The sequence below is a fragment of the Apis mellifera genome, linkage group LG10, assembly GCF_003254395.2.
Source record: "Apis mellifera strain DH4 linkage group LG10, Amel_HAv3.1, whole genome shotgun sequence".
Lineage (NCBI taxonomy): Eukaryota > Metazoa > Arthropoda > Insecta > Hymenoptera > Apidae > Apis > Apis mellifera.
In genome coordinates, this window is record NC_037647.1 from 11,445,873 (window position 1) to 11,468,237 (window position 22,365).

The 22,365-nt window shown below is 32.1% G+C and overlaps 2 long non-coding RNA genes across 3 annotated transcripts; one reads left to right on the forward strand and one right to left on the reverse strand.

Annotated features, from left to right (window-relative positions):
• Positions 1-7,667: 7,667 nt before the first annotated feature.
• On the reverse strand, positions 7,668-10,338 carry LOC113219044. Of its 2 annotated transcripts, none has more exons than XR_003305468.1 (3): positions 9,844-10,338; positions 9,421-9,525; positions 7,668-9,326 (listed from the first exon to the last, which is right to left on the reverse strand). It is a non-coding gene; the product is annotated as an uncharacterized LOC113219044 (long non-coding RNA). The 2 variants fall into 2 exon arrangements; XR_003305467.1 differs by having other exon boundaries at positions 7,669-9,326; positions 9,840-10,337.
• A 9,690-nt stretch (positions 10,339-20,028) lies between these two features.
• On the forward strand, positions 20,029-21,322 carry LOC100576103. Its single transcript, XR_120465.4, has 3 exons — positions 20,029-20,102; positions 20,229-20,458; positions 20,521-21,322. It is a non-coding gene; the product is annotated as an uncharacterized LOC100576103 (long non-coding RNA).
• Positions 21,323-22,365: the final 1,043 nt, after the last annotated feature.

The following is a 22,365-nucleotide window of genomic DNA, read 5'->3' on the forward strand; positions in this document are numbered from 1 at the left end:
TTAATAATTCGGGCACATGTATAATCTCGAGTCTAAAAATATCGCATACATGTGTTCAATAAACCGCAATCAATGTAATAATTGTCAAGTTTAGGACCAGCGGAAATTTATCGATAACGAAGGGATATAAGGATGGAAGGATTAATTTGCACATTGATTCATTGATAACGCGCCAAGCCCTTAAAAATTATTATAAAAATTTCTTCAATCCGATAATTTTAGTTTAATGAATCGATTTATTTTTTTTTTTCCTCTTAATTTTCTCAAGATACCGATTACGCAAATCTAACCTGAAATTCTGGTTATTCATTAGAGAATTTCAATAGAGAATCGATATGAAGAAGCTTTTTCAAAATCCAAAAAAGAAAAAAAAATACTCCAATTAAAGTTTCGATTCTATTAAAGTCTCTCGCAATCAATAAAAGAAAAATCTCTCTCGATCAAATAATCGTTGAAAAGCATATCGAGGAGGTGCAGTTCTCGATTAAAATTTCAAATATAACAATACCGGATATTAAAAATTACAAAGTATTAAACTTTATCCCTTCTTTCATATCCTTTCAATTTACTTTTTAACCGAAGATTTTATTATACGAAAGTGAAGAGAAGAGATTTACCAAAGAAGATTCATCAGAAAGTATTCAAAACTTTTTTTAATACTTTTCTCTCTCTTCCTCAGAATTTCCATGTATACACGAAATTAATGCATTCTTAATAATATCTTTAGATTCGAATGTATTCAACTGTTGCAGTTCTGTTCTCGATCGAATAAAAAAAATTGTAATTCGAGAATTATGTTTTTCACTTTGTATGTGAACACAAGGTAAAGAAATTTTCTTAAATATCATTACGTTTAATTTGACACGAAACGAACACATATTTTATATACAACACTATGCATAAATTTAACGAAAATTTGCATGTGCAATTTACAAGATTAAATTACAAGAAAACCTTGTCTACACGCGTGATCCTTTGACTCGATTCCTACGCTTGATTTTCAAGCCCTTCCTTTTTTCTAACCTCAATTTTCCTCGTCAAGCAAATCTCGTTTCTGGAATCACTTCACATCATTCGTTCGAGTGTCGAATCGACTTTTTCGATAAAGTCGCACGGTTATCGATTGAACTATCGAATCAGATTAATATAGCCACCTACGATGCAACATAGTCCTGATTGATATTCACGATATAAAGGTATAAAAATAGTAATTATTTGCATGAATAAATCGAACTAAAAATAATTAAAAGTTAATTGATTTGTGGTAAACGAAAGCCGCGAAATTCAAATTGTTACATCGTTACAGTATAATTTATTGAATATAAGTCGTTGTTAAATATAATTTTGCAATATTGCGTGGATTCGAACGTATACAAAGGATAAATAGAAAGATAAAATATAAAAAAATAAAAAAAAAATGAAATAAATAAACGAATAGAATTGATCGTGACAGCTTTATTAAAAATTGTTTATGTTATTTTTCCGCTAGATATAATGGCGTATAATATTGTCGTGTTTACGTCAAGCGATTATTCGGATGAACTTTTCATATTTGTATTAATAATAAAAAATAAAATCATCGAATAATGTAATCTTTAAACCTATTATTTACTTTTCACAAAATATTATTGTAATTCCGACCTCTTTGCTTTTTTTACCCGTATATAAAAATCCAAAAAATATTTTATCGACCGTCCCTTTATTATCGTGGAATAATATCGTGCATTGTTGAGATCCGTAGGCGGAAGTAGTACAAGTACGCATATTGTCGGACATGGAATACGTTGAGTCCATACGGACGAAACGATAGGATGTTATCTATCTTATATCTGTTCGATTAAACGAAAGTTTCCTAATTTAACGCAAACTATTCTCTCAACGTATCCTTGTCGAGTTTAGAGAGTTGTTCGAGACGTTGAACGAGCTTTAAAATAGAATTATCGTTTAATTACATCCCCGCCGTTTTTGCATTGAAACAGTAGCTGATATTGATTTTTTAGGTTAAGATCGTTAATGCGTGTTGAAAAACGAAAAATTATTTTGTAGCGAGATGCAATAAAATAATTTAATAGAAATTCGTGTTAACACATTATAATACATATATATATATTCATCATAATAATCTCGAATTAAGTTAACGGTTACAACGAAATACAATTATCCTAATGAATGATAAATTAAAATGGAAACGGGTTTCTCCGACACTCAAAGGAACATCAAGGAGGAAATAATTCGATCTATTGCATTATAGGGCCAATTATCCTTCTCGAAGAACTGTTCTAATAAAAATATGCAAGAAAACGTATTAACTTTATCGCATCTAGAAACGATTAAACGTCAAGATGTTGACACGACGAAAGAGGGGAAAAGCGAAATTAATTTTCGGTTTAGCGGTTCAAGCATGGAGAAATTAAATATTTGCTGAAATTCCATGACCGGTAAATTCCCTTTTGATTTTGCACGAGTTTAAATTTTCCGGCTTGGGAATCAAAGACAATTATACACGATTTATTTATTTATTTTGATTCACTGATTCAATGATTTATTTATAAACGTATCCTGCAATTATTTTCGATTTTACAATCTGGTGGTAATTGATCGGTTTTTATTGTTTTAAAAATTTTATTATTTTTCACAAAACATTTAAATTTTTATCATTTTTAACGCGATACGAATAACTGTCCATTATTTATTTTATTTAATACGGGAGGCAAAATTAATTATTTAAATGACTTTATTTAAGTAACGAGTGAAAAAAATTTAACTGTTGTATAAATAATTGTATAATAATAATTGTATAATGGTACTCGTCGAATCTATTTCATTAAAAAATTTAGAGATGTGTAATGTATAATATGTGTTTTAATAAAAAAAATGGGATTGAGAAAATTAAGGATAAAAGAAAGTTCTGACAATAAATGAATCCTGTTTAATACCTGGAAAATTCCCAACTAATAGACGAGCCAGACATTAAAATGGAAAAAAATTTAACCACGGGAAAGAATGGCACGTGTTCCTGTACGAGAGGGGAGGAGAAAAATTATAAAATTAAAAAATACGAAATTTGATTTATAACGCAGAAATAAAAAGAATAATAAGAATACTTTGTTTCGAATTCATAAAAATGAATTATCTTCATGTATAAAAATTTTTTGAATGCAAATTAGAGAGAGAGAGAGAGAGAGAGAGAGAGAGAGAGAGAGAGAGAGAGAGAGAGAGAGAGAGAGAGAGAGAGAGAGAGAGAGAGAGAGAGAGAGAGAGAGATTGCTCAATTTAGTGCATCAGTTCACAGAGGAAAAAAAATAGTAAGTTTATTCAAATGTCGCCACGTTTAACGTGAAAATAAGAGTGGGTATTTGTTAAATTGTATACGAGTTGACAAATATTATAATCACGTGATATTGTACCATTTGGTATTTAATGTTCTATACTTACTTGTGAACATTTTTCGGGATCTATATCAAACTAAGAATGACATTAAATAACTTACTTGAAATTATTAAATTATTATTAAAGAAATATTTGAATATTTTCATCTTAATTGTAAATTTTAACTATCGTTTTTTTAAGATTTTCAAAATTTGTCTTTTAGAAATACATAAATGGAGAAAAATTCCAAAAACACGTTACGTAAAATTGATTATTTATTTCTAAAATTGTGTTAACAATAAAAATAACTGGAGTGTTATTTACAAAGTTTTCAAAAACAAAAATTGATTTACCACGAGCTTTGAAACAATTTGTTTTGCATGAGTTTTTTTTTTTTGCTTTACATAACATAAATTCATCTCACGATATTGAATATAGACCGATTCGATTCCTATGGATTTGTTCATATGTGAACATACACGTTTTCCGAAATTCTATTTCACAAAAAATATTTAAATTCTTATTCAATATTTTGTCTTACCTTTTCCATATTTTCGTTTTAATCGTGATTGATATAAATTGCGATTACAACAGACGATGAAATAAAATTTGTTCTTTGTTGTGGACAAATTGTGGTTTCATTTGCACGACTGTTAATTCTATTCTATTCACAATTGCAAAAAGTTTCCAACTACCAGTAGAAATTAGCTACCCGTATGAGCAACATAAATGCTACAAACATCACGATTTTCAAAGAGAAGATTATTCGATAAATTCGTCGTGATAAGCAATGTCATGGTATTTTAACATCATACGGAAACGTGCATCTTTTCTATAAGATTGTATATCCTATACGTATATATAAATATCGATCAAATTCGATGTGATCTCTTCTGATCTCTCCGATATGATACAGACAACTTGTATCGTAGTATCTGTTTTTTCTGTGATTCGAATTTTATTCTAAATCCTAGTTGGGGAAACTCGTATTGCTCACGTTCCACTACGTCGCAACACGATATTGCCGTGGCATTCATTGCTGTCTCGTTGCCTTTGAGGTTAGGCTGGCATTTCCTATAAGCTCGAAACGCGTAGGTACAAATGTGCATAGAGTGCGCAGGTCAGTTTTAATACAGATGGGAAATCTCACGTTTACAAGGACGTAAAATTTGACGGATAGAGCTCGTATGCATAACAATGTTACAACGACGGTCACTTTGATATGACTGTGATTTTAAAGGTGTCAAGATCTTTATTAAAAATATCTCTCGCGTCTTGTCATTTTTATTATTTGTCACTACACTTGTCTTTTCGAGCATATATTTTCCTCACAAACGAAGATATGCCTGCCAACTTCACTTTTGTCTCATTGAATTGAGTCGATTCGATTAAAAAAAAAAAAAACATGTAACTCTTGACACGCGATTTAATTATTGAAATAACAGATTAAAGAACTCGTATTTTATCAGCTCTCGCACGTGACTGGATTTAATTTAGCGAGGAAAATGGGTGGCCACTGTTCGCGACGCGTACGCCACATTAAACACTTTTCGCATCTTCCTGTTTTTTTCCCCCCTCAGGCACGTTCGTTTCGCGTATGCACAACCTCGTTGTCTCCGCAGGTTTGTTTTCATGAAAATTCAAATGAGAGTTCGAAGAGGGCACGAAGAGGCCGAGCACCGGAGAAAAAGAGGGAAATTACGATACTGAATATAAAATACAATTTTAGAAAGCTTGATTCATCGCGTATGACTGAGTAAACTGAATTTAGTCGCGTTTAAAAAGCGTGCACACGTTTGAAATGCTCGTTTCCATTACTAATATGTAGGTAAAGTAGGATTCGTAATTTGACTCGTTTCATTTCCAATTTTTCACATTTCACGATAAACTATCCTAGATTTTCTATATATATCGCTATCATTTGCCGGTATAAATTCTCACCCGTTTCTTCGTCACTTGCAACGGAATTTCACTCGAGATCGACTTTCGTGTACAGGATGACTCGACAGAATTTCCATTCGACTTGTATAGATAAAAATTACACATTTGCAAATAATCATGAAAACTCGAAAGCAAATTTTCTGTAAATCTTCGGAATGTAATAAAAAATATAATTCATATCTCGGCGACAAGTTAAGTTGATTGAAGTATCTTTACCGACGGATTAGAGTAATAAAACAACTTTATTAGCTTTCTCGATAAAACTGTTTTATGATTCCTTGTTCACTCACCTCGCCTTTTTATTGTCAGTTTCCACATTTCAGAATAGATTCTGTTAAAATAAACTTGTATCTAAATACGTATACTCTATAAAAATGATATGTCTTAAGCTTTTGTACGACCATGTACGCACATATGTAGTTGGCACGATGTGACAGATGCGGCGCGTTTTTACAGAAAGATGGATTATTGCCGTACCATGACCCAAATAAACTATCCTTCTAATTTCCGTATTTCACGGAAAAATGAGATAGAGAAAAATTCATCGAATCGTGATTCCTCTCCGCTGTACAATATTTTTAATTTATTCGATATAATTTAATATTACACATTACGCGTAATAATTTTTTCGAATTGTTGCAGAATAATTCTCGTTTCTTTTTAAAAAAAATATTATTTAATAAATTAATACGCGAAAAAAAGAAAATACGAGGAAGGAAATTGCTTTATCAAAATATTCGAATATTTTATAATATCGGCTGCCACATCGCATCGAAAACGAAAATTCATTAAACGGAAATTTAAAACGCATCGTTTAGCGTGAACAGCATTTCGTGATTATTAATTTCCTGATAATGATAATACACATTAGTTTGCTTAATGTAATGAAAGTATTCGTAATTTCATTAATTCGCGAATTCCAATTACGAAAAATCAATCTCGCTTCTATAATACAAAAAATTAATAATGAGAATTATTTGAACGTAAACTGTGGCTAAAAATATTTTATAGAGCGTAAAGTTCATTTAACGGTTAATACGTTATTTTATAGCAAGCACAGCTTTTGTCGAGAACCGTAATAACATAACCTATACGTTTGATATCACGTTCCCATTATATATTTCTATCGAAATCAAACGTTGATAAACCAGTAATATTAAAATAAACGAAACGATAAATGATTTTACAATTGCTTCGATTAAATTACGTCGGAACAAATGTGTCGTGTAATTTCACTAAAATTTCTGTTAACCTTAATATGATCCCTTTTGCGAATCGAATAATAAATTAACGAAATAATATTGTCCACGAGTTAAAATTCCCTTCGCGTTATATAAATTATTGAAAATTATTAAATTGTATAAATTCTCTAATATAACCTCGTTCCTTTGTTAACCTCTCTGTAATTTACATACACAGATATTAAGAAATCTTTCGCGCGGCGGGTGTAAATCGGGCTTAAGGATTAAATCAGAAAATTGGAACAGCCTCGTGTAACGTGAAACGAAGGGCGTTCGAAACAATTACACCTGTCCCAGGAGTACCTTTTCAAGATCGTCTTTTAAAGTAAAGGGTAATTACACTTGGACGCCTTGTACTTAATGCAAATTACCAGGATAGAATTATGAAAATTCGTTCAACGCGATCCCACTCCCCTCCCCCCTCCACTTTCGAAACTTTGTCTTCTTTGTGTTCCGAACCACTGAAAATTTTTAAGTTAATTTCTTAAGATTACACGGCTCGCGAAAATTCTTCCAGACAGGATAAAGGCGACTTTGCCTTAACTTTCTCTTAATTAAGAAGGTGGGTGTATATTTTTTTTATCACAATAATAATAAAATCGATGTAAGTACGAGATTTTATCGTGAAAATAATACACATAAAGGAAAGTATTTACGTATGATATGAAACGAAAAAAAAAAAAAAAGAAAAAAATCAGTTCAATCTCGCGAAACTTGATAACACGAAACATTCCTAGTATTTCTTTTTGCAGCTGCTTGAAGTTAGCCAGGAAATTTTAGGAATTTTGACACAGACTTTGTTACCCGCAAAGTTAAAGGCAAGCATTTGCACAAAACGAAATTCCACGCGATACTCGCAATACTTTTCGTGAATGTTATAAAGCTATTTAAAAAAAAAAAAAAAAAAAAGAATATAGAAATATCATTTGACATTAAATAAAATCATTTATTGGAAACTTTCAAATGTAGAAATTTCACTGAAATAATTATCCATCTAATAAATCTCAATTTATGTAATCCGTTATAATTTTTTGTTTACGAAAAATATATATAAAAAAAAAGATCGTGTTTATGTACATATGACTTTGTTTTTTTATTAATTCTAACCGATTTCATAAAATAACTCCAATTCTTTATAGCTGACTTATCAAGTTTTTCTCTTTTCCGCATGGCGAAACACGTATCGTAACACAACTATCAGAAAAACACTTTCATCGTTACCGCGAAAATTGTTGCATCATATGCACACATACATCATACCATACTATTCATAAGTAGAACATTTGTAAAAAAAAAATATGAAAAATCGTTAATTTTTTAATTCTTTTATTAATATTCGAACAAGAATTTTATAAAGATAACTAATTTAAACCGGTTCACTTTTGACTTTCACGACTACATGTAATAATAAATTTTTTCTTCTGCGAAAAAGTCAGTGTGCCATTTCAAGAAATATTTACCTCTAGTCTTCCTCGCATTTTTCTATCTATTTTTCATCCGTCATGAGACACGAGAGAATTTTTAGCGTTGAAATTGAAAGCGGTTTGGTAATTGAATAATATATTGGTATATGTTATATGGTATTTCTTGATACACACTTCATATCCGAAGTACATTTCTTATCTACTGTTTACATTTAATACGTAGATATTAAAAGAAAAACAGTTTTTCGTGGGCGAATAATTTTAATACAAACAATATCGCTAACAAAATATATGCTTCTTGCAAAGCATATACGGAATAGGCAATTTGTTGAGTACACTGCGCGAAAACTATGTCTGGACTATGATTGGATAAACTATATGAAAGAATTCGTGAAACTTGGAATGGCAATTGATTTATCATTTATCTATAATATCTCGTATAAATCTCGTATAAATATCTCGTATAAATATCTCGTATAAATATCTCGTATAAATCTTTCTTAAAAGTGTTATTTCTAAAATATCAATATGTAATTAAGGTAATTTTTATAATAAATATATAATAGTGTAATTTAATCTTGACATCTTGACAAAGTTAAATTGAACTTGAAATTTTCATTAATATTAAAATTAATAGTAAATTAATTGTCCATATATTGCAAGCATCCAATTTGTCAAAAATATAATTTTGATATTTTAAAAAAAATATATAATTTGCATAACGATTTTGCAACGAAAGTTTCAAAATTACATTTTATCACAATTTTTCCGCATTATTGCCAATAATCGATAAATCTTCAGGTTTTAACACGGCGAATTTCGTGTCCTTTCCATCATTTACGAGTAACGAAATTTTATAACCTATACCGTGTTAACGAATACATGCTCTGAGGTTTCTTCCTTCCCTGACATTTTGAAATATTTTCCTCGATGCAAAACTGTGTTCTCGTAAAAAAAAAAGAAATTTTGAACGTCTCCATAGTTTTTTGCATTATGAAAATTCATAAACACGAGAATTCCAAGTTATAAAGTGTGAAATAGATGTTAACGCGTCGACGTTTGATTTGAAATCTAAAAATTAAGATATTATATAAATTGATATGTAAAAAATATTACCATCATTATTGACACGATTTTCCGTGTCTGGATGAATGTATCGAGAATAGAAAACAATGATTTAAAAATGTAGATTCAAATAAATGGATGAAAAAAGATTCAAGTTCTCGAATTCATATAATCGAAAATGGCGTGTAGCAATCGTATGAATTGCTTAAGCTCGTTAAATAATCTCTGTCGATAAGATTTTAGAGATCTCGCACTTTCCATCATTTTTCTCACAGATATCATTATGCTGAAACACGTTTGAACAGTCATGGGAATTTTTAAGGAAATTGATCACGTTTTCTACGATCTTATTATGCAATTAATTCTCAAGGAGGTCTTACTTCTTCAGAAGATATTAGATAATGTCCCCAATGAATAATTCATTTAATATTGTAATGATATTTATACAATTTTTGCATAATGTACAATAAAAACTGTATTCAAATCTGCAAAGTTAGAAAAAGTATTAAACAGTATAGGATATTTTTAAAACTGAAACTACTGCAATATTTAAATATCTATTTTACATTTTAATTGTAATTAAAGTGATATCATGAAAATACTACAATATTAATTTTGTCAAAAACATTCTCATACTTTTAATAATCGTAAAACAAAAAATATGAAATCCTTCATTTTTGACATGTTTGAATTATTCTAGTGTTACGTGTACTTTCTAACCTATACAATTTTACGAATTGCGTAAAAGAACAATGATGATGTAAAATCGTATTGAAAAAACAATTCACTTTCAAATTACCGACTTTCGAACATTCCAAATTTTTCTTCCATTATTCTTCAAACATTCGTATCTTCATCTCTCTGATTAAATTAGTTTAAGACCATCTCGTATCTCTTAACCTTCTTTCTCTCGAAAACTTATTTGTACATTAACTCGTTTCTAATCTCACCGATTGCAGCTACGTCACTCTTAAAGCATCTTTACATTACGGTACATTAAGCATCTTTGACGATAATAATCACTGGATGACGATCTAGAACAAATCTTTTAATCGAACTTCGACTAGAAATCGAAACTACTAACAATCGTTGGACATTCGTGTCCGCCATTTTTTTTCTCGAATTCCTTATCGAATTGGACCTTCGATCATCGATTCTCGTGCATCGTTTTGTGCCAAACTTTCGCCTTATCGTATCGCAACCGAGAATTACAACCGACCGAGGCGACAAAGTGCATTTCCACAATGAAGCAGCGATAACGATTTCAGCTCGGCGCCGGCCACCACGATAACTGAATGAATTTTATCAGAAGCAAGCGTAATTGCTTCTAATTTTACGCGCGTTTATCGAAATTATTGTCGACTCGTTATTCTTTTTATCACAAAAAGAGAAAAGCAAACGTAACGTTCGACGCAATTGCATATGCAATCAATATCAAAATTCATACGTTTACGGAACTTTGATCGATAATTTTGTGTTAAATATCGAAAAACGAAAGTATTGTGTTTTCACTGTTTTCTTTTTCAATCAAATTTTTTAAATTTTAATGCTCCATTAAAAAGTATTTCCGTGGGATATAAAATTTCGTATACGAAATACGAATGAAAAAAATAATGAAAATTTGAAAGTTGATTTCACGCGTTCAAAGAGATTTTTCTATCGAAAAATAAATTGCTTTATATGCATAACCTATTATATCCCATATCCTTTCACGCAGGTTTTTATTAAAATCGGATTTTTTTAAAATCGGTAAATCTTTTATTCTCTCGCAGGATAACCTGCGAAAACTTTTCTTACCGACGGTGTGTGTAATTCCTGTGCCGACTCGATTCTCGCGAGACTAATTATCGATCTATCTCGAAAACCAATTAACGTAACGCGGCTAATCTATTCGATTATTAGGAATAATAACGGGTATACACTCGATAATGTTTCCCTTCGAAACTGTCCTCTCGATGCCCACTATCAAATTAGAAGACAGAATTCGATTTTTATCTCGATCCGTGACGACTCGATTAGCGTGCAACGAGACGATACGTTCAACGTGATCGGTTTCATGCTATTCTTGTTATTGTTATTGTTAAATAAATCCTGAAATTAAAAATGAGAACAATTAGATACCATGTTGAATGTAACGTGCTCGCAATTGTATCGTACAGATACAAGGTATCTCGTTGCGTCAAAAGACACTTTCATGATTAATTTCTTTATCAAGGGAACAATCTTAATTCTTGGAAATAAATTATGCAAATTTCTATGCGAAAATTTAAAAAAAAAAAAAACAGAAATATAAATACAGAGACGTCATTTGAAACGTTCTATGTTTGAATAATTAAAAAAAAAAAAAGAAGAAGAAAGTGAATACATACTCGATAGCACAAAAAAATTGATGCTTCAATATTTTATCCTTATCATAAATCCCGCATAGCCCTTTATTACGCTCACAATACGTCTCTCTCTTCAAACTTGTCATAAACAGTTGTTTTATTCCATATTCCGTTGCAATAAAGAGCACGTGAAAAAATTCTATCGCGATCGTTGTACAGCTAGGTTTTGAAAAAAAAGAAAAAAAAAAAGAAAAAATTAAAGACGTCCATTAAGAGCCTCGTGAAAACGCCATTTATATTTTCATTCCTATTCTCGAAACGATTTCTCCGGGCGGAGAAATTTAACGTTTATACCACAGGTGTAAAACGATATTTCTTTCCCGTTTCACGTTTCACTTTTTCCTCCCCAAACGTGGAAAAAAACGTGGAAAATATTTGATCTAAGAGGAGAGAGAGATGGCAATTGTTCATCCTAATAAATTGCACTGCCCTATTCTATAAAACTAAATCAAGGTTATCCTTTCACTCGGTCAAAAAGTTTCTCTCTCTTTCTTTCTCTCTCCCTTTTAAAATCGAGAAACGAAGAGTAGAAAGAGAGAGAGAGAGAGAGAGAGAGAGAGAGAGAGAGAGAGAGAGAGAGAGAGAGAGACGTTTTTCACGAAGTGAAACATTACCGAAAACCGCCGTTGATCCGGTTATCTCGAGAGGGATAATTTTGTTAAAGCGGCGCTGTCAACGTCGACGGGACACGCACGAATGTGTCTCGAGATCTCGGGACGCGAATCGATTGAAATAAAAAAAAGTTTCGACAAGTTGTCGATCGATAGGAGATTCGATAGGAATCGGATTAATCGAGCATCGTGTCGATGGTCGAATTGGGAAAGGGGACGAAACGATCAAGATCCCAAGATTCAAAGGAGACGTTCAAACGTTCGACAAGTTTAAGTACAAGTTCGACGAAAGATAGTTGGCGAATTCGCTCGAGCGAGAACGAATTGGCATTCGTTTCGGTTGCTCCTAGAAACGAGATACGCACATGTGCCGGAGTGGGGGTAACTCTGAGGGAGAGAGAGAGAGAACGTGTGCGTTTCGAACGAAAGAAGAGTCTGTCCGAGTTTCGGGCGACCGTTAGGAGCCCGGCCCAATAGAAAATAAGAATTGTACTTCCTATTGCAAAGCGGCGGGGATCGCGAGATGTTTCTATCGTTTCGCGAAACTTTTTATCTATTTCTTCGATTCGTTTACGCGCGCGATAGAAAATTCTTCGATTGTATATATTTAAATTCAATTAATTAGGTCCATTAATAAATTTATTCGAAAGTTTCTTCTTCTTATATGAAAGAAACAAGGAAAATATTGAAGTTTTCTATTTTAACGCATGCTTAGACATTTTTTCTTACGCGTTAACGAAAAGAAGGGAGGAGAGAAGTTTTTTATCACCGAGTATAAACGTTTCTACGATTCCAGGGATTCTGAAGTGGTAAACTTTTACAAAATTGAATTCGAAACGGAATGGAACACACGGTTTACAAGACGTACACTTGATTTTTATTAAAATATAGGGAATAGGTTAATAAGACGATAATTAATCGCTAAAGAAGAAAATAAGAAAATAGTGTACGTAACAAGAAAAGAGAGAGATAAATCATTATTTATTTACTTCGAGTGAGAAGAGGCTGCGTTTATAAGATGATGTAATTAATCTCTTGATGTACACAAGATCTCGCAAGAAGAAAAATTCGCAACGATCGCCAAAGAATCGATCCATCGTTCATTTTAATTAACTGTATTGAATTGAAAAAAATCGTTGCATTACAAAAATATATAAAAATATATTTTCCTCCTATCCCTTTTAACTCGATGAATACAAAATACACCGAAAAAAAAAAAAAGAAAAACTAACACGAAACTAAAATAAATCAATCAATGGTAAACGAGTCGTATTTTCTTTTTTTATTAACTATTTTTCAAAAAGCAACATCCGATTCGAAATTCATTTAAAAAAATAGAGGAGGATCAGCTCGTTGAATGGGAACGAAATAACGAGAATTGTAGTAGTACGAGAGGTATGCGTGTCGAGGCACGCACAAATCGAGTATCGAGAACGTAGCACAGTTTCGCGACGCAGAGGAATCCAATATTCTCGATACGACCCCACAGGTGTCATTGGTTGGTCCCATCGGGTCCCCCAAACCCGATCGAACGAACGAAGGAAGCTCGTACTTTGCTTAAAGCACGCGAACAATCCTTGGTTGGTCACTTCCTCGATTACCATGGAATAAATCGTCCCACGAATTTCTATCCCGACGTTTTTCACCACGTTGCTATTAGATTACAGAGAAGATCGATTTGATGTTCGGTCAAATATCGATTTTTCGATATTCGATTCGAGATGAAAAAATTCGAGAAATCTAAAAATTTTCCTCCCAACACGTAATTTTCGAAAATTACGATTTTCGTAAATTAATTCGTGCAAATGTGAACGAATGCGCGTGCGAAAAGTTAATTGTCCTGCAGCTCGTATCATTAAGTTATAATTAATATTACTGTGATTAAACAACGAATTTCCAACGAATATATATATATATCGTTTTGTTTATTTGCCGTTAAATTGCTTCGAATATTTGTTCGAAAGGAAAAAAAAAAAAAAAAGAAAGGAAATTTTACCGACCGAGCGAGCGAGCGACAATATTAAGGAAGATTACAAGCGAGAGTTTAATTAAAATTAAAAGAAGAAAAAAAAATCGAAAAGTCGTGTACGATCCACGGGAGTGCTAGTTCTTTTTTTATTCCCCCGCACGCAACCGTGTTATCATGCGAGCGATCTACACGCGTTTGATCGTTAAACTCTTAATTAGCGAGAGCGCGAAGCATTTCCGATTCTCGAAACTGTGAGGATTATCCGTCCGCTTACCCTTCTCTTTCCTTTCCACGTTGAGGCGACGCCTATCGAGATGTCCGGTAAGTGAAACGAAGGAAATTTTCGAAAAAAAAAATAACATCGTTTCCACGACTCTTGGATTCGATACGATTGTCGAGAGAGGGAAGAAAAATGCAGGAAGAGCAATAGAGAAATCGTAAAAATTTATTCGTTCCGTTATCGTTATGTATTAGCGGGAATGATTAAGCAACAATTTGCAACAATTTTCCGATTCTATTTAATTCTTCTCTAATCCGCCTTATCTCCTCTTCCCACTTTCTGCATCTGTCGCAACGAGTTATTCGACGATAGTTTCTCTAATCTAAGTGTTTTAGAAAAAAAAAAAAAAAAAAAATATTATCTAAAAATAGGCGGCTATCAAATCGTTTCTACCATTTTCATCTTCTCCGCGATCTTAAATTCTCCTTCTCCCCCCTCCCTCCCCCCCTTCGAGAGACGCGCGATAATGTTGGAGATAATTGAAAAAAGAAAGAATGATAATCGGTGGATCCTTATCCTAATTTCCGTTATCCGATGACTGGTAAAGTCGATAGGACCCTGTTCAGTCTCCCTTGTAACGCGCCTCTATTTGTACATAAAAGCATCTCTGAACAATTTTCGAATCTCCCGCCAAAAGGCGGCAAAAGAAAAAATTAGTTTGGAAAAAAAAGACGGAGGATCATTGAACAACGCTTACCTTGAAAATTGAAGAAATCTCCCCTCGAACGAAATATCTCCGTTCCGTTGGATCACGTGAAACGAAGATGTTAAATGCTTGCAACGCGCGCGAAAGAGAGAAAGAGAAAGAGAGAGACGAGACGGGTGGAAGAAAGATACGAAGCAGTTTTTCACACTCGAAAAAACAACTTCCGGGACGTGGTTCGCGAGGAGTAGAACGAACGGATGACGGAGTGTTGATGGTCGATCGTTGGTCGATCAAGCAGGGCCAGCGTCACGTAGAACGAAAGATAACGAAAACGAGGCGCTCGGTCGGAAGGGAAGAATAATATAACAGGTGGTACGTCGGAGTTCCTCACCGTGCAGAGTGCTAACGACGTGTGACGTGGACGGCACGGTGCGAGAGGGCTTTTATAGCCGGCCGTGCCGACTCGACTCGACTACGCTCGACACCGTTTGCCCACAGAGAGAGAGAGAGAGAGAGAGAGGAGGAGAGTGGAAAGAGACGTAGTGTTGGCCCTTACGAACCGATCTCATCTCCCACCTCGCGCCCATCTTTAATCCTGATTAAAGGGGCAGATCCTGTGATTAAATATCCCGTGCAATTATGAATGAAGTCGTTGAAATTTCTTTTTCTTTTCTCTCTCTTTCTTCCTTTTCGATATATTACAACAGATTTTCGAATATAATTTAACAAAAAGGGATTCACTGGTATACGTGAATTATACTCGCTGTATATAATTAGATGTATTAATATTGTGACATATTTTTATCCGTAATTAAATTATTAACAATCACGTTAATTAAACTCGATTCGTTAAGTTGATTTTCCATCGGATCGAAACTGTCCGCAGCTACGTTTTACGTTTATTCCCCGCTTTAATCCGAATCGAGAAATTACGAGCGAGCGTGTGTGATCGAAGTAATTGAAAGTGGCCGGTATTATCATACGCGTCTCGGACTCATCCTTAGAGAATAATTAAGGGTGAAACGCTTCGTATATACATGGATCAATTATTCCCTTTCTTCGCGCATCTCTTAATGATTTTGAACTTTTTTTTTTCCCTTACATTTATTACAAGGATGAAACGTCCTTGCTGAGCGTCCACGCACATTGGGTACAATTTTAATTTGAATTTCAATTTCTAGACAGCATCGGGCGTGATGAATTTATTAATTTGACGACTCGCATGAGATTACACGACCGATTGTTTTCGCGTAAATGAAAATGCAACATCTGCTCCTACCTATCATCGAGCATTCGGTTAATCAAGTCGTAAGTCGTGTTAATTGTTGATTCGAAAAAAAAAAAGGAGGGATTTCCTCTCGAATTACCGGTATCGGATTTTTTTTAGAAATAATTCTTTCTTTTTACGAAGTGTGCCGAAAAAAAAACGCGCGTTAACGCATTACGGATTGATGACGAGATATCCTGTTTTATATTCAACCGTCAGAGACAGCCGATGAAATGTCAAACGTTTTATTGGGTTGAATCATGAAAATAATTTCAACTACTTCGAATAGTTTTTTTTTTCTTTTTTTTTTTTTTCGAAAATCTTTTCCGTAGAAAACGATTCGATACGTACGATAAAAACGTGAACGTGTGAGATATAAATAAACAATCGGATGAACAATTTTTCCATTTTTGTGAATTGAAATTAAATTTCTTTTTTTTTGTCAATTCACGAGTTATACAAATTTATAAAATAAATATAATAAGCAATCGGATGAACAATTTTTCGATTTTTCTGAATTGAAATTAAATTTCTTCCTTTTGTCAATTCACCAATTATGCAAATTTATACAGTTATTTGTTCTGTAATAAAATATGCAAACAATCGGATTTTTCGATTTTTCTGAATTGAAATCAAAATTTTTTTTTTTGTCAATTCACGAATTATGCAAATTTATACAAGCAATAGGATGAAGAATTTTTCGATTTTTCTGAATTGAAATTAAATTTTGTTTTTGTCAATTCACGAATTAAAATATAATAAACAATAGGATGAACAATTTTTCGATTTTTCTGAATTGAAATTAAATTTTTTTTTTTTTATCAATTCACAAGTTATGCAAATTTATACAAGCAATAGGATGAACAATTTTTCGATTTTTTTGAATTGAAATAAAATTTTTTTTTTTATCAATTCACCAATTATGCAAATTTATACAGTTATTTGTTCTGAATAAAATATAACAAGCAATAAGATGAACAATTTTTCGATTTTTCTGAATTGAAATTAAATTTTTTTTTTATCAATTCATGAATTAAAATATAATAAACAATAGGATGAACAATTTTTGAATTGAAATTAAATTTTTTTTTATCACAAGTTATGCAAATTTATAGCAATAGGATGAACAATTTTTCGATTTTTCTGAATTGAAATTAATTTTTTTTTTTTTTGTCAATTCACGAAAATTTATACAAGCAATAAGATGAACAATTTTTCGATTTTTTGAAATTAAAATTTTTTTTTGTCAACGAGCTATGCAAATTTATATACTTGTGCGTATACTTATCTAGACGCAATTTCTTATTTCGTTAGGGACAGCCATAAGGGAGGGGGATAATTCTTGCTCGAGAACATAATTAACGCAGGTATTTTGAATAATTTTAGTACGAATTCACTCCATTGTAAGAACATCCACGATGAATATTCATTTCGGAACGGATTGTTTGAAATCCTCTGAACGTTTATTTTCTCTATCGACCTTTCCCTCCCTTCGTATTTTTTCTATTCACGTTTCACGATAGAATAATTGGGCGAAAATTTCGCTTAACGTCTCTCTTTTACAAACCCGTCTTATCGTGCTAATAGAAAAAAAAAAAAAAGAACAGAATTTAATCACTCTAATCCTTCGAGAGATACTGATAGTCGGAATAATAATAAATCATCTGGTTACGTGAGGTTTTTTAACAATGTAAAGGATACAAAAGCGAGTATTGTATTGTTCAAAAGTCAAAATTTATTTTATTCCGATAATGAAATATCGGTTTCCAATAACAGAATAGAAAATATATTATTAACTAATAAATCAATTTTATCGTGATTCTGATATGATAGTTAAGTAATAAAGATAGCAAGGAGCGTAAAAGAAAAATTTTACAATATAAATATCAAACGGGATCGAATTAACGCGTCGAATAAAACGCACAGGGATCAATTCCTAAAGATAAGTGTCTCATACTACTTCTTTGAATATCAAATAACGATAACGAGAATTTACGCTACACGAAGAATTTTCTTCAAGAGAATATACGAAAGGATAATTTCGAGGCACGAAATTTTTCAGACCGAATGGTCGAATCGGTCGAATTCTTCCGAATAATCGAACGAAAGAGCGCGAATAAAGTCCACTTAACACGTACGTACGGGGCGGGACCTTTGCCCATAAGCGAGTTCCATCCTAAAGCAATTAGAGTTGGTGATCGAAGTGCGACTTTGCCGGCGCTATTCCAGCCCGTCATTGCTGCTAATAGCTGCTCTTAACGTCTCCCCGGCTCTGTCAACTAATTCCCGCTAGTGGAGTAACCGTTCGACTGAGCCGACTTGGCCGCCTGTTGCCCGTCTTCTCCTTCCCCTGTCCGTTCGCATCGTTTAATGGGCCCCGGACACGGAAGGAATTTCCTTTCGAAAATCGTCGGGCAAATCTTGTTTCCCGGTTGTCACGTCCCTCGACGTCAAACGTGCACGTATACCGGGCTATTTAGCAATTAAGAAAATGGAAAATAACGATTTTACACGGGATACGAGTATACGCACTTCGAACGTCATTGGCCTCGGTGCTTATCGATGGACCTTCGATCCCAGCTATATATTTAGATAAAAAGCGATTCGAAAGGAGGCTCCCTTCTTAAGATTAGCCAAGATAGGTGACTCGTTGTGACGAATCAATTCGCTTTACGATTCTTTACCTAGGATCCACAGGTGGGAAGATTAGGAGATAGATTCTATTCTACTCTTCTTTTTTTTTTCTTTTTTCTTTTTTTTTTTCCGGTCAAATTTGATGGAATTAATCGACGCTTATCCAAGTCAATGTCGCGTTCAAGTATCGTGTGTAAACGAAAATTGCAATCTCGCCTTGCTTACTTTTGCACATAATCCTAACCTTAATCTCGATCGGGTTGATCAAGCGTAAATCAATGCGCGAATTCGTTCTGATCGAAGCTGGCCCTACTTGCTCAGTCGTTCGAACGATGTGTACGGGTTTATTAGGTGATTTTCTATGAATCTTGGGTCAAACGGAGATATTCCGTTTGAATTATCATTGAGTACACGTGAAAGTTTTTCGAATCATTGTCAACCTAACGTGGCGATTCTCCCTTTCGAAAATATCTTAGAATTATATGAATTATGATTATTTTCAATTGTTTTCATATTGTTGACGTTCATTAATTATTAATTAATATTACACCGTTATGAGAATCCTGAGTGTCATAAGTTATATTAAAAGTATTATAATTTCTCTCTGGAGTAACATAACGTTGATTAATTAGTTACTAAAAAAAATAATTTTTTTCGAATTACTAGAAAAGACACTTAACTAATTTAAATTAATCTTGCTTAAATTAATTGACGATTCGTTCAAAATTTTACCATATATCGTTAGTTTAATTATATAGAAAAAGGAATAAATGATAAACAAATTGAAAGAATATAATTAAAAAAAAATTAACGAAAGCTCGAACTCCAAGATTACTTTAAATTATCCCAAAGACTAAATTTAGCAAAATTGAAATGCTCTCTGAGACAAATTCCGAGTATTTCGCCCCGTGAAATTGAAATTATTAACTTGAGAGTGAGATTCGCCAGAAATCGAGATGTATTCGCATTAAAATTATAGGCTTGAGGAAAAGAAAAAAAAAAAAAATTATGAGAGTAAAAAAGTTAAACCTGTGACAAGCAACCGTGAAGGAATTCTCTGGAATTTACACGATAGGTTTAATCGAATCATTGGAAATTATTCAAGCACGAACGCAACCTCCCGAGGTTATGACGTATGTATATGTATGTATATATACATACATATATACTTACATATCTAGTCATGCGCATTTACAAATAGATCCAATCGAAGCACGAGCGAAATATATAGCTACAATTTCGATCTTTTTTTTCCAACGAGAGAAATGGTATTTGTATTAAATTTTAAGTTTCGATTAATTAATATAGTTGATATATATATATATATAGTTAAATAAATCCTCGTATATATCCTTACCTCGTGCGATTTTATCCTTATTCGCGCTTTTCCATAGAACTTGGTCGGAAGAACATCGAAACAAAAGGGATCAATCATTTGGCTTGTTCGATTTCGAGGCGAGAATTTTCTTCTTTGACAGTGGTATAAAGTGTCTCGTACGTTTGCGTCGATGCTTTGGAAATAATACAACGAAAAATTAATGCTGATCGTTGATCGATTACTGTCGAAAAAATTAGGTTATGTACGCGCATGTTCACGAATTAATATGTGTTATAATTTTAACAGGTAACGATACAATTTTACTTAAAATGTTTATAATTAACCTTCAATCGAGAACATAATTGCAGATTTAATATCGAGCCTCAGGCATTGGTCAAATACAGAAGATATTAATCGCAATCTTGGACAATATTTGTTGTAATCGATGACAATATCGATGTAATCAAATCGAGTGGATAATTACTCGTGCAGCTTGGTTTCTTAAATTAGATTTTCTTCAACGATCGAGCAAGATCTATGAAAAAAAAAAATATGTGTATTCCTTGAAGTGTGCAAATTAAATGAAGTTAAAGGCATATGAAAGCCATCTATTCAATCGTAAATTACGATTGTTAGAACGATCGCCATCCCTACAAATTTACAACATCAAAAGATCTGCCTACGACGCTCGTTCGTGAAAAAAAATACAACGCGTGGGCACGTTATTAGCATACTGATGTCGAATTTTAAACGAAAGACGTCAGAAAAATTTGAAATTCGCTTAAAGTTACTTTCTTCCACGTTAATATTGAATTCGTATCCGAAATAAAAATATAATGATCAATTTAAATTGTATCTCGATATATATCATTTATAAGCAGAAGACATGACTCTGAAGATGAATAAATGATGCAATGTGATAAAATGATAAAATATGATAAAATAAATGAATTTGTTTTAATGCAAAATTGAAAACGATATCTGGAAAAGTTGAATTTATTTAATTGTAACATGTAAAAGTTTTAATCATTTTACATTTCTAACGTTTGAGCCCATTCAAAAATATATTCTGGATAATTTTTTTATCGATTCTACACTCATTTACAAGAGGAAAGGATTTTTCATGTAATCAATTAAATTCAATATAGAGAATTTTTGTAAAATATAAAGAAGATGATTTTCGAGAAATAAAAGAGAGAGATGAAATTAAATATTTTAAAAAAGTTAAATTATATTTCAATCATAATTCTGAGATAAAATATTAAACGACATGAACACGATAAATTTTTAAATTTCATCTGCATGAATTTTTTGAGATTATTACTTTTATACTTTATAATATGTTATAGAATAATAATATAATATAATGCATATTTTATACAATAAAAAATAATAATTTATGAGAGAGAATTGTAATGGAATATGCTTTTAAATTTTAACTTTTTCCTAATTTGTAGATTAACTTTTCAATTTTTAATTTAATCTACTTAGTTTGATCTATTTAGAGTTTATTTATTTAGAGTTGTTCCATTTTCTAAATTATTCTTTATTTTGTATTAAAAGTACTTATAGAATTTTCTGCTTGAAACGTAAAATTATGCATGAATGCAAAAATTATTACAATTCGTTCAAAGTTTCTTTATTTCATTAACTGTCATCAAGTAATTTATTGTGATTTTTAGTAGAGCAGACTATAACGACAGAGTGAAAAATAATTCGATTAATTATTCGTTTGTCAAAGAAAATCTAAATTAGAAGGGAACTACGTTAACACCCATTTCATTTATTTCTTAGAAACCTATGTTGCTCATTAGCTAATTATTGAAAAACCTAAGTAATAATTGAACCTTGTCGGCTCATCAAACGGCAATTCGCACACACACACATGCACGTACACTTTATTTTCATCGATGAAAAGATTTTAATTAAAAGATACAAAGGAAAAGAATTCATAAATTACAAGTGAAACTATGCTCATTTATATTGAAATTTATTTTATAGTTAAATTTTCTTCTATTTATTATCAATCTTCAATCAAAATGAAAATTCTATTTTTTATACATATATAAATATAATATATTCATAAAATATTAATTACGATTATTTTTTTTACCATTATTTCGTATCTTTCATTTTAATATTTTTTTAGAATTATTTTCAATGTTATCGATTCAATTCAGAATAAAGTGAGCATAAAAATTGTAAATTTGAAT